We start from the raw sequence: 7,588 nt of genomic DNA, 5'->3' as shown, positions 1-7,588 counted from the left end.
GACATGAAACATCATTGTACATCAATAATGTTCAAGCACCTACCGAACAAGTTCTCACAGTAATGGCTTTCATTATTTGGTGGCCTTGAAGACTATCAATAGAGGCAAAGCCCAAAGCACACGCATGCAAAACACTCAACAATTGCATCTGTTGTATCTTTTGTGGATATGTTGTGAATATTTTAGACATGTTGCGTCCTTGTCCATGTTGTGGCTTTATGTTATGAATACTGTTCAATGAAACTGCCTCGTGTCTGAATGGTCCTTAACAACAGTCACAAGAGCTTGATTTCTCGTCGCCTTAATTAGCGTCAGATTTTTAAAGTTTTATCCTTAAATGCAGCATTTCAGATTTTACTGAATCACAGCTTTAAAATCCATCAATAAATATCAGAGGATTCCTTATAATGTTTTACCAAAACAGATTTATAACCAAAAGGTGAAGGTCCCACTTTTCTAACGTGCTGCCTTGCATGACAATCCTCTGATGGCTGCTTGAATGGATGTTGCATATGTTTGATTGAAAGAAAGCCTGTGACACGCACAGCGTTTATTTGTCTGTCTGATTCTAATTGGACAACACATTATGTATTTGTCATGTGTGACTGCATTTTGTAATTTTCCCTCAGATTTCTTTTAATATTGTTTTTCTCATAACATTTCTGTTGAAACTGTTGGTTACTGGAAATATTCAAACAATTTAACTCTGTCATTAAGTGCTATATATCATAGAAAGGTGTAGGTATTGTACGTGTTTATATATACCATATTTATATATACTTATGATACCTAAACTGCATTCCTGTCTCACACACACACACACACACACACACACACACACACACACACACACACACACACACACACACACACACACACACACACACACACACACACACACACACACACACACACACACACACACACAGTGTGACTGCTGTTGTAATAATGCACTCTTCTCAAAAATTATTAGAAATTTTAGCCACTTTGGAAGCACCTTAAATGACACTGTCAAACACAGGCTTAATATTCATTGAAAAAAGCAAAATGACTATAAAATCTCTCAGAGAAACGTGAAGTGAAGAAATTACAACATTTCACAGTTAAAAGAAACAGTTTAGATCCAGAAATGCGGATCAGCAGATCTCAATATTAATTAGATCTCTGTGAATAGTACTGAAGTGAATAAAAACTACAAGGTACAAATTATTTTTGAGCACAATTAAATGCTTAAAATGATTCTCTTTAAGGTGAATAAAATATGCTATTTGAGTGTTTTTGATTTGTTGCTTCTATTCCTGTTTACCTGTAGAACAAGTTTAGTGTGCGGCTTTTTAAAACCCTGTGAAAAGAAGAATGAAATCCAGGAAAAAAGGCCTTTTCATTTCAGTTTTCTACATGGTCTATCAACAAGCCTCTATTATAGACAAACAAATCCTTTTCTGAACATATTGCTTATCAACAAGCTCCGTGCTGCAAGCAGAGCTCCCTTTATTAGAGGAAATATTATGAGTCATCAATATCACCTCAGAGCATTATCTACAGTTAATTACTAAGCAACACAGTTGCAAAGACAGACAATGGGCACATCATCTAGCAACAGCTTCGTATTGCATCTTACACTCCCTCATTAAATGAACAGATAAAACCTTTAAAAATGAGACCATTTTTCATGCCCACAATATGGATAAATTCCCAGATGAGTCAGGATTCTCATAGAAGTCCAGCTGAGCTGTGATCAGTCGCTGTGTTTGGTGCTTCTGTATAAACCGTGGCGTTGCTGATTCTCCAGATAGAAGAGAAGTGCATGCTTCTGAAGGCCTGCGTTGTCTCAAACCAAACTCTTCCAGAAAGTTTTGTGATTGTGTTCAGGGGTGCAAAATCCACCGGGGCAGAAAGTCGGATAACAGCACAAGCTGGAAATGTGATTAAGGCCTGAACCTGTGGTGAGGGATCCGTTGGACAAATCCCAAAGCCAACACCGTAATTCTGCACGGCCCCTCTGGAGACTTTTAGCATTTTGTTAACATAAACCTGTTTACTGGGACATAGAATGAAGGCCCCAGAAGTGACAGATGTTTCTCTAAAATGTGATGGATTTTTTTTTTTTTTGGGAGGGTGGGGGGGTGGGGCGGGGGTTGGGGGAAGGATATTGAAGGGGGGGAATCACTGTGGCTGAAAGAGAAACACTTAAGTTGCTTTGGGCTGATTCAGTCTCGTTCTTTCTCTTGGTGAAAGGCTTTGCGTGTAGATGTAGAAAACACCTTCTCTGGTCCAGAGAGCAAATTAACAACGCAGTCTCCCCTCCTCCTCCTTACAGAGAGACACACTCCACAAATTTAGGGGAAAGCCTTTAGGTTATTTTAAATTCTTAGAAGTTCAGGGTCATTGTAGCCTCAACAAAAGTACCTCAATAATAAAACAGTGTGCGTTATGAAGCCAAACAGAGACCACATCCTGGTTTCGGGGAAAAAAAAGTACACTACCATGTTCACTGAAATGCATGTTTCACTTCATAGAAAGAAAGATATTCAGCAAAATTATTATTTCTTTCTTAATATTATGAAATATCTGTCTGTAGAAAGAAATATTTCTATTCTAGTCTGTCACTTATAATGTAACATTGACCTTATTCAACTTTTTATGTTAATAAACATCATAATGCATGTTAAATGCGAAAAAGAAATTACATATAAGATGAATTTACACCACCTTGGAAGTCATGTAAAGATGAATTGGCATCTTCAGGAGGAGATGGATAATCAAACCACATATATGCTCTGACTGAGCCACTGTGTGCATGTTGTGACTCTGACTATGTAAATGACTTGAACTACCTTGAGTTGAAATTGCGTCGCTCCTTGTTTCAGTGGTTTAGTTTCTTCTGCTCGCGGGAAGAAGAATTGCATCACAGATTCTGCAACACTGCAGTGTTTGTCCAATTGTAGCGGGACGGCTCAAATGATGTGGAGGAAGAGGACAAAAACAAAGGGCTCTCTCATGAAGCTGGCGGTCTGTTTGTGTGGCTGGTTGAAGATTCTTGAGACACCAGAGGGAAATCCACCAGACCTTCAAAGAGACAGCACAGCGGAGAGTGTTGGCAGGCTGCTGGTTTGGACAGCTTGCGTCCCGTACAACACAATCTCAGTTAACAGAGCGGCACACAAAAACAAAGCATCACTCACCAGTACAGATGAACAAGCCATGTCCAGGTCAAGACATTTAAACTTTCAAAACAATTCCAGACCAAGACACAGTTACACTGATTTGCTGCAGGCTGCGTGAAAAGATCACAGATTCGATCATAGTATGTGAAAGAAAACAAATTCTTCTCTTTATTTGTGAAGAGGGAAAAGTTCAGGTGTCAAGTTTGTATGTCGTCCATGTGCCTTTGCGGGGTTTCTCCTGGTAATCCTTTTTCTTCCTGGAATCCAGAAGCATTCCCATTAGTAGGTTGGGTGATGTTTAGTCTGTCTGTGTTCGTCTGTATGATACATCCTGCTAAAAGTCCTAAATACACATAAATACCTTTAAAGAGTTACAACTGTAAGTTGAAAAAAGAAGTCCCTTGCAAAATGTATAAGTTAGAAGCACTGCAGTGAATGAGATGAGACTGATAATAGAGAAAAATAATTAACTGGATTGAATTAAAGATGGTTTGAATGGAGGGTAAAGACACCATTTGGGCAGATTAAAGGAGCTCATCAAGCAGCTAAAAGCAACCTGTTTTGGTAAATAAGGGACAATACATAGTAGTGTGTTAAAGGATCTTAGTTCAATTCTAAAAAGCTACAGAAAGTGAAATGTAACTATGACTGTTGCTTTTGTCTTTGACACAGACAAGAATTCAATGAGACATGCACCAGGTAAACATCCTGGAATTAACCAGAATCATGGCTCCCGGACAGTTTTCACCAGGAAGCCAAATGGAAGATAAACAAAAATATCAAATGTGGTGACAATAATTGGAGGAATTACCAGAAAATACATTTATTTTGGACAATATTTGTTAATGCTGATATTAAAAAAAGAACACAGCAGTGGCGTTTTACAGTCTTATCAATGAACCGATGTCGCATTAAGCACGTGGACCAGCTTGATTGCAGCATGAGAGGTAAATATTAGCCCACCTTCTTTTTTATATATATGCTGTGGTAATTCATGCAAGAAGATCCCTGACTAAATATTAAGTGCTGTACGAGTTCCTACCACTGTTGCTATTGATCTCAAAGTTTTCTGCAGTTATGCACCCCCTTTAAAATATGTTTATCTGGCAAGTACAACAGAGCATTTTGCCATCAGCATGTTTCTTATTAATAAAATACCTCATAGCTGGAAAACATTGAATTCTTTACCAGATAATTTGTTACTGTGGCATCATAGGTATAGGGACCTGTATTTTTTAACAAGTTTCACTTCAATTGGTGAATATAATTTGCTGAATGATGACATTTTAATATTGGGCTTGAAAACCTACATTTTCCATTCTTATGGAGTTGAATCTTGGCCTTGAGTGTGGGAGATTGCTACTCTAATAAGCCAGCATCAGATCATTTGAAGAAGAAAAAAAGAAGAAGAATTTCATTATGACAAATTTCAGCTTTAAATATAAAAACAGTTGATTATTTCTGTGTTGAACATTATGTTGATTTACAGCCCTGGGAATGGTGATATTTTTCTAACTGTTTATGTACACTGTAAAGTAGATATTTATGAAGCACCGTGAATTGATGAATGCATTTCCATAATACAAGAGCACGTCTTCACTATCGCACACAGGAAGCCACTGAATTATAGATGCAGAAACAGGAAATTCTTCCCTTCACCCTCTGTCACTCAGGCTGCGACCTTGCACTAAATCAATTAGCAGTGCTGCAGGCAATCAGCAGACCTCCCTGGAGACTCCATGAATGTACCCTTAATTCACAAGGGCCTCTTGGACCTCTCGCCACAGCCCCTACCTGATGGGTGGCCCAAGCCCCTGTTCATGCAAACAGGACCGTCATTTCATACTGTGCAAATCAAAGAGCAGTAGGGGTGAGATTATTTTTCTTCCCCTCTCTACTGTGCAGCATCCTGTCTTTTCCACAGAAGCTCCCCTCCTGTGTGGTCAGGAGGCTCCAGTTCTACTGTGTGACCACTGTGAAGGTCCCACACTTTGTCCATTGTAATTGGTTTTCTCTGCCTTTCTGCGGATCTTGTCTTTAATGGCACAGTTTCAGGGAAACTGCTGGAATAAAAACAATTTCAGAGTAAATATCCAGCTGAAAATTGCCGTCAGTATTGATTCCCTGTCTTCAGTGCTGAGATAATTAATCATCAAATCAATTATTTACTTGATAGATATCAACAAGCAAGATGTTCAAGTATGTTTACGGTATATTGTTATTTAAATGTTTGCGATAAAGTATTCTAATGGGAACAAAAAGGCTATAACAAATAAACAAGCTGAAAAGAAATTAGAGGGAAAAAAAAAAAAGCTTGAGACTAAATATTATTACCTCTGCAAAGGAGGTTATAAAATCATCCCATCTGTTAACGAGATATTTTAAAAACTAATGAGCAGATTGTCATATAAATTGGTACACAAGTGCATTTTGATAAAAGAAAGAACCCATTAAATCTTGGTGGGAATCCAAATCCAAACTAATTGTTACAAAAGAAAATGTTGATTTTGCAATATATTGTCTTACCTTGTGTTTTTTCAAATTATGAAATAAAATCACGTGATCACCAAACTAAATGAATGAATAAAGGCAGTTGATCTGGATGTGGAATATCCCCTGCCAGTTCCCTGTGTCCATGTCGACCCTTGAAATCTCTGACTGCTCTTGTTCCTTGTGCAATCAGAACAGGGCTGCAGTGGTTCACACTCTTTTCTCACATGGAGATGTGACCCAGTTCGAGTCTGTATTGGGCCTGTGGACTTTTTGTGTGGAGTTTGCATGTTCTCTCTATGCACGTGCAAGTTTTCACTGGGCACTGTGCTTTTCTGACACACTCTAGAAACATGCATCTGAGGTGAATTTAATTAATACATTTCCCAAAGGTGTGATTGTTAGTGACTGTCAGCTTTTGATCATCATCAAAATTGACTTACTTGTTAAGTGTGTCCACCCCTTTTTGAAATATGCAGGTACAAAAGACATGCAGAAAGAAATTAAAGAATACAACAACAATAGAAACAAGTAGTGCCAAATTACCATGAGAATGAAAAATTCAAGATAATTTAAAACTCATCCAACCATTTCATACTCCTTATATTATAGTTCCCGGGATATATACGAGCATTTCTTTTTGTATTTCAGATATTTGATGATCTTTTAAGATAGAACAAAGGTTAATTAATGATGCAGGGTGAACTTATGAATGCCATCTTCTCTTTCAGCATGTGGCTGGCTGAAGAAATGATTTCATGCACCAAAATCTATTCAAACATGTCTATCCCGACATTACACAAGAATACAATAAGTGATGCTCTGTTAAATTTGCTGTAGATTCTCCTGTGCACTTTAAAAGTTTGAGTACCAAGGATATGATTAATACCCTCAGTGCTCGATTTGTTTTGCATTCAACAACAGTAACGACCACAAAGACAAACACACAGCAAGAAAAACCCAACAGCTACCGTTACCTCACGTTTCCCTGTTCAAAAGGCCAACAACAGCAGGTATGAAAGAGTTCCTCGGTCTACATTTTGGCACACGTCAGCAGCCTGAGCGAAGCAACCTAACCCCTTAATAAGTGGATAACAGCCAGGCTTTCCTCAAGGACCTCACATTATGAAACTGTCAGTCATGTAATCAGACTTTTCTCTTCCTGTCTGAATTGTAATGGTCTATATGTTGCTCACATTATGACACTGTGAGAGACGACCACACGCTGCAGAGGAAAACACCCAGGTCTGTCTCTCGTTAACTTCATGTTTCCATCAATTACACTGCAATGGGAAAATTATGGAGATTATTGGCAAATAACACACATTAGTTCTGCTAATTTTACATACTGCAGCTTTATCTGAAAATCATTCATGCGTAGCTCTAAACTTCATCCCGGGCTGGCTTGTCGTTTCCGTTTGGGGAACCTGACACTTACTCAAGCTTCCAGCCATTCAGTGTTTATCAGCAGGATCAATGCAGCATCTGTGTCTTTCTCCCCTCGAGACCCTGTGGGATGTAATCCCTCTCCAGCCGAGCGGATCCTGAATCTTCCTATTCACTCGGGCTCCCCAGGGGACGCAGGGGCACATTTCCCATGGACCTGAATAACTCTGCATGTTGTTTGTGATGTGCAGTATAAGATCATAAAATGCATGTGTTTTAGATTACCTTGTCTTATCATGAATATGAAATGTATTTCAGAAGAAAGTGATGTCAAAGTATTGAGACGCCCCTCAATGAAAACACACCGAGACAAAGAACCTGCTCGCCCCTCAGATCCCCCTTTAACTTTCTCTCACAGATAACGACATCAAACAAAATACTGGTTTTCTGTGATTAACTTTGATTTCCCCTGATCACATCGTCCTCACATTTGCTTTTAACATATGTCTATTTCCGGATATGAGATTCCCCACGGAATCACAAGG

Source organism: Lipophrys pholis (genome assembly GCF_963383615.2).
Source record: "Lipophrys pholis genome assembly, chromosome: 6".
In the NCBI taxonomy this organism is placed as follows: domain Eukaryota; kingdom Metazoa; phylum Chordata; class Actinopteri; order Blenniiformes; family Blenniidae; genus Lipophrys; species Lipophrys pholis.
This window is presented reverse-complemented; position numbering follows the sequence as displayed.